At 29.5% G+C, this 11,370-nt stretch overlaps 1 long non-coding RNA gene across 1 annotated transcript; it reads right to left on the bottom strand.

Annotated features, from left to right (window-relative positions):
• Positions 1-378: 378 nt before the first annotated feature.
• LOC141447638 (uncharacterized) lies at positions 379-10,308 on the bottom strand. Its single transcript, XR_012454492.1, has 2 exons — positions 9,662-10,308; positions 379-9,581 (listed from the first exon to the last, which is right to left on the bottom strand). It is a non-coding gene; the product is annotated as an uncharacterized lncRNA (long non-coding RNA).
• Between the last annotated feature and the right edge of the window lie 1,062 nt (positions 10,309-11,370).

The raw sequence follows: 11,370 nt of genomic DNA, 5'->3' as shown, positions 1-11,370 counted from the left end.
ACCATAGTAATAAGCATGTAATGCCAGTTCATGTAAGTCCTCAACATTTATAATACGTTAATTTCCCTTTTATTGTCTGTCTTCAAATTATAGTTTACTCCTTTTGCTCTCCCAAACATCGTCAGGGTCTTGGAAGGACCAATTAGTCCTTCCGAATCTTCTCCAATCACTTTATAGCGGTTTGCCCAATTATCAGGGAATTTAGAGTCAGATGTTTTGGCAAAGTAGAATTAAGCATGGCACAACTAATAGATCAATTAAATGCAAATGATTGATTGGCTATTGTTAAATAAATTTATTCCTTCAGCTAGTAATTATAGAAAAATGTTAATCCAACAATTCAATTACTAATTCGGTATGTGTATGTAAAAAAGAGTATTTTTATTTTAATTCTCTTTCTTCACTATTTTTCTTCAAACAGAATTTATAATTTCTATTAATTTTACATTTTATTTTTTATTATGTATTTTGTGAAAGTCAATAGATTGTATGACTTATAATTAGTGCAACTCTGCAGATGGACTATTTATGTCCATGCACTTTGTCTCTTTAAGGGTTATTTTTTTTCATTATGTAAATTTTATAATTTAAAGATTAATTGAGATTATAATATTATATGGAATTTTCTATTATATTTATAAAAGTTATGTACTTATTCTTTATGTTTATAATTTATACAGTTTTACTTTATTTCTTTTGTTGGGTCAAATTTCACTGTTATATACAATTGTATTTAAACAGTTATCAATAAATAAATAATTTAAAGATTAATAAACAATTTATTATTATTATCATTATTATTAATTCCAGTCTGTCAACACATCAAGTAGTTACCTAATTTCCAATTCATCTCATAAATATAAAATTAACAACCTAACCAAATATTAACAAAAATAGGCCAGTCAAATATAAAAATTAAACAAACTCCAGTTTTGTCCTTATTGTAACTTCATTTGCAAATGGCTAGCAAATTATTCCCATAAAATAAAATTCAAACAAAATCATAATTACTCATAAACAAAGAAATTTTTATTTACTATCAACCTTTTAAAACATATTATTACATTTTACATTTATCAGTCGTTACAATGGAATTGTGTTTGTTTACAAACAAAAACATAAAATAAAAGTACACTTTTAACTTAAACATATAAAGAATAACTAAAAATCCTTCTTTAACAAATAAAATACTTAATATAAAAAACAAAAAAATAAAATAAAATAATACATTTTGCAATAACCATATTTATTTTTTAAATTATATTTTTAATAACAAAAAAAACGCACAACTACTAATAATGAATACACTACTAAAATAAACAAATAGAAAATAATAATAGAAATTCTATTAATTGTAGCCAAAAATTCATGTATTTCTACAACAGGAAAAGGCTTTCTTTCTTCTCATTCCTAACTACTCTCCATCAAAAGCTTCCCTATAAAAATATCCCTGCCATCTTCCACCTCTTTCTTGCACAGCTTACAAACATTTTCACCACTAATTTTAAAACTTACTTACATTGTCTAGAGTAAATTTTTAAAAATGTTTCCCATTTAATCTTAGCTCAGCAAATAGGCCTTTATATTTTACAGCAATATCCAACAGGAGATAAGGTTGCCACAATATTTCTTTACCAATTATTCCATGCAAATCTTTACTATAATTACAATTTCTAGCTCTGGCAACATCTTCATTAAATAAATAAGCCCTATATCTATCAACGATACAGTCTAAATCAGATTTACTCAAATTATTTCGCCACACAAAGGATGCAATCAATTTATTAATTAAACTTCGCAATTGTCAGTACCACTTCAATTTATCATTCATCCTTTCACTGTCAACCTTCACCAATGTTCAAAAACACATTTTCACACTACATTGGTTAACATTTAACCTTCTTTTAATAAATCTACATTCTACAGCATCCACACGGGAGCACCATACAGCACAGCATTTCTAATTATTCAATTAAAAACATACATTCTTCATTCCCAACATTTTCAATTATTTTTCTAAAAAATATTAAACAATCAGCCCATTGCACAGTTCGCCTTCCTAACCGCTTCCTTCATCTTTAGCCTCTTTAAAAAGTCAACATCTACAAAATGTAATGCCCAAATAATTAAAATACCAAACCATCTCCAGCCTGGAACAACCAAAGTCAACATTTTCACAACTTTTAACTTTCCCTCTATTAACCTGCAATTTCTTTAAGCTTCAATAGCACTCTAATACTTTTCATTTCTTTCTTAAATCGGAGGGGCTATCTCCAAAAACCCAATAGGATAATATCCTTTTTCTCATCAATTCCAATTCTCAAATAACCCTCCAAATCGGATACGAATAGCTTACAAAAAAATGGCACTCAAAATTTCTCCCTCAATTACTCCTTCCTTCAGCTTCACCTTTATACAATATCCATTATTATCTCTAATACTCACAAAACCAGTCAAATGCTCTTTGCAAGTCTACCAAAAGACAATCAACATTTCTCTTTTTAATACCATAATTTATCTCAGCTATAGAGTTCACAAACTCTGCAACTACATTTTCCTACTTAAAATTATCTCAGTCAAAATCTTAACCACACCAATACCCCTGTAGTTATCTCTGCACATTTTATCCCCTTTTTTATCCAACATAAACATCACTATTTTACACCAATATCTTCACATTCCATTATTTTATTAAAAAACACTTCCAAATAAAGTAGCCAATTTTCAGGTCAATTTATAAAAAAAGTCATCATTTATTTCATCTTGCCCACCAGCTTTACCTAGTTTACATCTTTTTAAACAACCTGCCATTTCATTAGCATTAATAGCATTGTCTAAGAGAGGCTCACTAACATCTAACTTCAAGCAGTAATCGTATTCAATATTAGCAGCTATATCAACCCCAAACTGGCGTATTCACACCCAATTGAAGATATTTAAGAGAATGCTCAAATGGTGCTTAATATGTCACATGATAGAACCCCTAAGATCTGCTACAACAGACTAGCTGCACTCTTCCATACTTTTCACTTGCCCTTTAACTCGACCCATGACTTCAGAAACTGTTTAACCTCTATTGCCAGATCTGATGATCAAGATGTCAAGTTAATTGAAAGTGAATTTCATAATATGCTATTTGCGTACAGTAACAATTTGTTAAGTCAAGATATTGACAAAGTTATCAGTTCTAGTTATAATAATTATTATACAAGTTTCTGTTATTTCAATTTTCATCACTCATATATATTATTTAACACTCATATTAACAAAATTAGAGCTGTCTGTCAGTTACGTTTAGCCTCCAAGCACCATACCAGACTATACATTAAAGGTGAAAAGTTTATTTTCCACAAAGAACAATGCCGTTGTTGCTCACTTCCACATAGAGAGGATATTCTTCACTTTCTGCTAAACTGTCCTTTATATTCTACAGCTAGAACTAAATATTTAAGTAAATATATAAAGAATGTGGACGACTGTAGTAATGTCATCACCATACTGGATATTGTTTCTATTCATCATATTTACTTCTATATTCATAGCAGCCTTAACTTAAGCAAATTAATGTTACAAATTTAACTGATTATAAAAAAAAATTTATAAACCTAAATGTGTGATTTTATAATATTCAAAAATTCATTTAGTATCCTGTGCTGGTTCATTTAGATTATTTTCTTGTAATATTATTATTATTATTACTAAGTATTGGTTTTATTTTATCTAAGTTATTATACTGATAAAGATGTTACTTTCTCTTTCTTTTTTATGGAATTTCATTTTTTCTTTTGTTTTATGTTCTTCAATTTTCTAAATACTTATGTAAATACTTTACCCAACTCCCTACAATAAGCCTCACGCTTTAATGTAGTATAAATAAATAAATAAATATTAGGAGGGTATCAATTTAATAGATAGGTATTCCAAGCTTCCATAGCAATGGGAGAAGGCATTTTAACCTCGTATCTTCTAGTATATTTTATTCTTTTCCAAAAGTCTCAACTCTTCCTACAATCTCAAACTTTGTTACAAATATCTTCCTACAACTCAACTTTTTTAAACTTTATAACATTCATATAGTTTTTTTTACAAATAATATACGCTTGCAAGTTATTTATTACATTTCCAGCTTCTATCATTTTTTTCAACTAAAGTTTTACACTTACAGCATTCCGGGTCAAACCATGCTTTTTTCAAATTATTTTCACCATATTTCACATGTTTAAACATACCAACCTCACAGGCATGATTCTCAATCGATTTTATTCACTTTTTATTCAAGCAATCTGCTGTTTCCCAAGCAAAATCTACTTGCACATCTTTACTACAAATCATTTTCTCATGCTACAATTCACTTCATTTTCAATTCCATACAAATTTTCAGCAAGTCAAATAGTTTTTACCTAGTTTTATATTACCACGTAACTTTAAGGACAAAACAACAGGCAAATGCTCTCAGTTAATTAACATAAAAATCATCAATAAAATTAATACACTTTTCATTTGCCCAAACCAAATCTATCACGGAACACCCAACACAACTTCAAAAAGTAAACTGTCACGGACTGTCTCAATTAGATCGCCCATTAATTCAAACTAAACACTTTTCTTCCATAATTTTAACCAAGTTAATACCCAACTTCTGTCTAAAGACAAACTCCAAGCCCAATACAAAACTCAAACATTTCAATCTTAAAAACATCTTATTATTTTACAAAAAGAAAAAGCTGTGTGCCAAATCTTTAACTTAGCGGCTGGACGCTCTTTCTCTTATCTTCATTGGCCAAACTTAAATCGTGTACATGTCAACTCACCTAAAAAATAGTATTACCTAACTGCTTTACTTACTCAACTCCGCTTCCAGCTCCACCATTTTCTATTCGCTAGATTCACTCAACCAAAAAATCCAACCAGTCCGTCCGCTTTCAAAAACATTTAAATCACTCCTCATTCAACTCCACCAATTCTTCCAGTCGATTTAACCAATCAAATTGCTAGTGTCAGTCAACTTCTACATACTAGCCTCAAGTCACTTTTATTTTAGTGTAAACCACTACAGTATTCATTATTTTCATTTTAATTTCCCTCAATTTTTTCGGGCGGGCGGGGCGGAATCACTTTTTTTAAAAATACCCATTTCAATCAACTCGTTCCACCATAAAATAAACACAACTTTATTTCAACCCATCCTCATATACAGTCACTCCCATTAATATTCAGACAGACAGTACATACACAAGTTAAAAATTGACCAAAATTAAAAGTGCCACCGAATTTATTCAAATTTTTATAAATTCATTTCATTTTATACTTACTATTAATTCATAAAAACTATTTTATCAAGTACATAAAAATGTTTTCGTAGATTAAAAAAAAATATATATAATAATAAGTGCAAATTCTACCTCTCATAAATATTGGCACACTATTATAATTCATAGTTTGTCCAAGCTTTTGCCCCAATATTTATACAATTTCTAAATATATATAGCAGCGTTATATATTAAAAGAATTCAAAAAGATCACCGACTTAGTGCTCCCAAACTTCAATGTCAAATTTTTCACTTCTTCACAGAGCAAAAAATGTTCGCAGAGTGCTAAGAAAACTCCACTAACATCGTAGGGTAGCCTCCAAGGATTCTTTTGTCAGTAACATAAATCCTATTAAGAGAGTGAAATTTGCCGAAAAATATTTTAATGCAAATAGTCACTTTTGCAATCATATACTCTAGCGATGAATCAAAATTTTATCTTTTTCAGTCTCATCGTTTATAGTAATATATTAAAAAATAATTTCAAAAAAAGTGACACAAAATTGCGTATTTTAGGCTCTTTTAAATTCTACCAAGATAACCACCCCAAATATATAGTTGCCCAAAAGTTTTACAAACCTCTCCGCAGTCTCCACATCTTAATACCATTCAACATTTATGCCAATATTTAGCTAGTGCTTTAAGCAAACGAGTAATATCTAACAAAAATTCATTAAAACCATGTTTCCTGCAACAATGGCAAAAAACACCACCTCAATTAACCAAAAACTTCTTTCATCCATGCCTCATCCTTTCACGGCTGTTGTAAGTCAAAATAGTAGCAGATTTTAAATATTCAACATTTAAACTCTACCACTTCTGGTGTCCCAATATTTTTCACAGCCTTATTTTACACTTTTTCAAAAAGTCCTACCCAACAGTTTGCAATTTCATCCATTTATACTTATATATAATTTCTACACATGTTGCTAATGTTATTTAAAACAAAAAAAATACAAACTTTTCTATGTAGTATTAATGGCAGTCACTGTACATTTTACTACAATCATATTTCCTTCATTTCCTCCTCCTCTTCTTGTCTACATTCAATAATGCATTTTCTTTTCCAATCCATCTTACTTCCTTTCCATTTTTTACAACCAATTTTCATCCTCCAAAAGAAATTCTCTTTAAAAAAATAAAAAATATAAAATCTAAACATCAGGTAAATGCCATATACAATTATTCTAAACAGTCTCTTACAATTACAACTTTTCTTTTACTTTATCTTCATTTCTCTCCTCATAACTTTTTTTCTTATTTTCAACTTTATATTTTATTTCCAACCATCTCTCTTTTACAAATCTTATTTCAACTTATAATTATTATTATTATTTCTTTTCATTTTATTTCATTTTTTTTTAAAAACTTTTATTACTCTTATTTTATTTTACTTTTGTATTTCTATTTTATTCTTATTTTTATATTTTCTCCTTAATATTATTATTATTACTTATCTACTTTTATGCTTCACTCACTTCCTCAAAAGCGTATGTAACCCTAATAGCAATAAATTAACCTCTATCAAATAAACTAAACACATAAATTGTCTATATCAAATTCTATTCTATTCAATTCTATTTTTCATTCTTAACAATAAATCAAGTGATAATCCACACTAGCGCCACCAGCAGGACAGTAGTTGCTCCAGTCACTGCCTTCATCTTATTTCCAAACAAAACATCTCTTTTCAACTGTCCCTACCTACGTAGCTAGCTACCATTTCCGCTATTACTATTCCAATACTTACCTATCTCCTTCATACAAAAAACACTTCTTTTCCCAATTAAATAAATAATAATCATAAAATTCAACAAAATCATTCAAAATTCTCCATTTCTCTTCCTTTCTTTAAATCTATTATATTTTATTTTATTTCCATTTTCCCAAAATTTCATTACAAGTACCCTTTAATTTACACATAACCTTTACCTATGCATTTCTTCATTTTTTTAATCAAGCAATTTTCAAACTTATACTGCTCTTACATAAAAACCATTATTTCATTTATCTCAACCTTCAACCACAATCCTCCTAGCCAATCACATAGCTAGTCTCCCTACCTCACTCTCACTCTCACTCTACTGGCTGGCTGGTGTGCCTCGCTTTACAACTAGCTAGCTACATATTCATATGCCTGCCCGCACCGGCTAACTGCCTGTTCTGCCTACTTCGCTGCTCTCACTGCCTCGTACGCTTCTTCGCTGCTCCGCCAATACATCTCCCCACATTCCCATATTTCTGTCCGTCACTACGCCTGCCTGCCTTCATTCATTGCCTTCCCTTCTACATACCTACATCAACTCACCCAACACTAATACCCATGTAAATCCTACAATCTTACAAGTAAATTAACCCTATTCCTTCCACTAAACAAAACTTTCAACATATAAAACTCTTATCTCTCTTAACTAACCCAAACAAAATTATAAAACATTATTTCCAAAACTAACTTCCAAAACCTTTCACTACTTCCTTCATTTCCCAACCACACACAGCCACACTTCCTCTTATTTCTTTCTACACCTAAACTTTCTTATAAACAATGTCATTATTTTTACACAATCAAAAAATTACTATTTTCCTTTAATATATTCATTTCATTCTTCAAAAATTTACATAGTATCATCCACAAAAATATACATTTCTTTTTTTATATCAATCAAATAACAAACATAGTACCTATATTCTCAATATTCATAATCAATACAAACAACTAATCATAACAGTACTATTCTTTAAACACTAATATTAATCAAAATACACAATTTCACTACATTCAAAAACATTAAACAACCAAAACACACTCACTCAAACCTTCCATCTGGTTACAATTTCACCAAACTCGCGCCATAATCACGCATCAAATAAACTACTCCAACCAACAAACAAACAAACTTTCCTCAAATTATACACACATTAATCAACAACCAAATTCATTTTTTTCAAACATATTTCAATCAAACTTCACACACTACACAACCACTTCTACTTCCCTCACAAAACATACCACTCACTACACACATCATACTTTAATTCTTTCTTCATCATATTTCATCAATGTACAATCAATTTTATACATTCATACAAATTCTCAACTATATTTCTATATTCACAAATTTCTATAATATACATACAGTGTCTACATACCCCACAATATTTCACAAATTTTCAAAATAAACACTTATTACAGTCAAAATCTCAAACTATTCTTACTAAATATATGTATCTCCTCAACAAAAACTTACACTTTCAAAACTCAACTATAAGGGTTGATTAAACGCCAAAAGATACACAAAATTAAACTCCCATTTCACTACTTCCTTTTAAAAGCAGTAACAAAAATAAACTCCAATTACACTACTGCTCCCTAAAAGGCAATCATTTTCAATCCAACCACAATTCATTCATGTAAATCCCTTCACTCATTCACTACTTCCTCTTAGTACCTGTAACAGCATCATCGCACTTCACAGCCACCTACAGCACCTTTAATCACTACTTCCTGCTAAATTTTATCAAAATCCCACAAACCCTTTTACAAATATTCCTAATCATAGTTTTACAAACGGTCGGCCAAACTCCCCTCCTCCACACTTTAAAAGTGCAAATCTCCACAATATTTACATTCCAATTCATTCAAATCTCTTCACTTGTCCATAATTTAAAACCATTCCTATACTTCCCCTTAAAAACTGTATCAGCACAACGTCGCTCTCATCTTACGTAGGGGAGCCCTAACCCTACCAAATTTTATCATAATCGGCCCAACATTTACACACTAATTTCATCACTAAGTAATCATCATTTTCCATCGGGCCTTACATAAACGGGGCTAACTCCTCTACCATTCCGTGTGTCACAACGCACATTAATACTTAAATTAAATAATCAACCATTTTCATATCCTAACATTCCAAACATTAATCAAACAACCCACTTCACATATCCTTTCCCACCGAGATAAAACACAAATATGTAAACTTTTCTTACGCACTCTATCTACATATATCAAAATTCAATTCATTCTTCTTCTTTTATTTACTTTTTTCATAATAAAAACATTCATCAAACAATCCCATCGACTTTAACTAAATTATTAAACAAAACAAAAATTATCACAAATTTATTTCTATTCAAAAATTAAAATTAAATCTACATTGATTCCCGTACGGTCCGCTTGTATTCTCCCTTACTAGTCAAATGCCTCTTCACCGGGCTGGGGTCGGGCTTTATACTCGCTCCTTCTCACTTCACCACCCTTCTTCTTTCCTAAAACAATTCAACATTATTTATTTCTTCAAATACTCACTTAATCATTTATTCTCATAAACTTTCTTCAAAAATCATACTTAAAACTGTAGTAGTAAATAATAATAATGCCATGTGGAGCGCTGGTGTGCGCGCTAGAAAAAGTCAAGTTGGCGTCTTATGTGTCTTATGGCGATTGCTTGCGATCAATGTTATGTTTATGTTGTGTTGTAAAAGATAAAATAAATATTGTGTTTTGGTTTTTGTTATTTTGTTCTTGTTCAGCTACCATTTTAGTACTACATCTTAAATAAATGAAAGAAGTAATAGAAATATGTACATTATTGACCATAATTTAAAATAAAAATCTATTCATTGCTCCCATACACATCTCACAATTGCAGCAGTGCAGTACCACCAAAATCCGATAGAAAGCATGACCTGGCCCTATGCCCGTACATTTACAAGTGAAGTTATAATTGATCATTTTTACTTTTTCTTTCAATTATTAATACTTTTTTTAAAATAAAGAATAATAATGCAACAAATAATAAATAATAATAAGTTCCGTAAATCAAAATCAAGTAAAAAGTGAAATAGTTGAATAATTTTTACCATTGAAAACAACACTTACATTCATTATCAATGAGTGGTATTAAGTTAAAGAGAATGAATAGACCCAAAAATGAACAATTAAAAACTATAAAATTCATAAAATACAATAATGAAATACGTTTGATTCTCGTATGATCCGGTGTAAGAATGGCTTACTTAACCGTGACAGCTATGTGGGCAGGAGGTGGGGTTTCCCTTAGCTGTTAATGTAAACTACGTCATACTAACAGCAAAAATGAAATAAATAGAAAATTTCAAAAATGAGATATACAAGTTTAAGAAAATACATTTCATAAAAATGTTCTACTGAAGCAAAATGATACAAATTATAACAATTACTATTAAATTCTCTTATTTTAGAAAACTTGAATAATAATCCAAAAATGCATCATAACGAGTCTTTGTTGAAGGCAGCAAGCTAGTAAAAAATGAATAACTTATTTATTTTATATTACGTATGTACAACATTGTGGCAAGAAAACCTAGATTGAAAATGTAATTGAAGAAAACTATATTATTTATGATAAAGTCAGATTAATTATTATCTATAATTATCAACGTTTGACTACTACATAAAGTAACAATTAGTTTAATCGAAGAATGAACTTAAACCTACGATTTTTATTTAAAAATAAAAATAAAAATAAATAAATAAAATAAACAAAATCATTGATGTATATTGGTGTAAGCATTTTTTGAATAAAGTTTTTGAATTTTTTAGCCTAAAAATTTTTTTTATTTTTTATCACGTTTTTCTTTTTAACCTGTTATTATTAGTTTGATTATTATAGATAAATAGATATTACAATCAATCTACAGTGCTACTTGGAACAAATATTTTGTAGATGAAAATGGCCAGCATAAGCGTCTGTGACATCTAATAAATTCTAAAAAATATTAATGAAAATTAATGCAGTAAAATTACTTAAATAATATCAATGAAGTGTTAATGAAATGTTGGGTACTTGCTGATTTGTGTACCTTTTGGCGTTCAATCAACCCTTATGCTTAACATTTTAAACTGTAAGTTTTTGTTAAAGAGTACACAATTAGTACTCAACATAATTCCCAAAAAATGCAACACCATAAAACAATACACACAGATACCGCTTCACAACTTTCTACAACTTTTCAAACATTCTTGTCACCGAGGCTATTTTTCCTACAAACAACATTTCTACAAACAAAATTTCCG

Source organism: Rhodnius prolixus, unplaced genomic scaffold (assembly GCF_049639745.1).
Source record: "Rhodnius prolixus isolate KJV_2025 unplaced genomic scaffold, Rpr scaffold_7, whole genome shotgun sequence".
Lineage (NCBI taxonomy): Eukaryota > Metazoa > Arthropoda > Insecta > Hemiptera > Reduviidae > Rhodnius > Rhodnius prolixus.
Note: the sequence above shows the minus strand (reverse complement) of the source record. Positions and strands in the feature narration are given on the sequence as shown.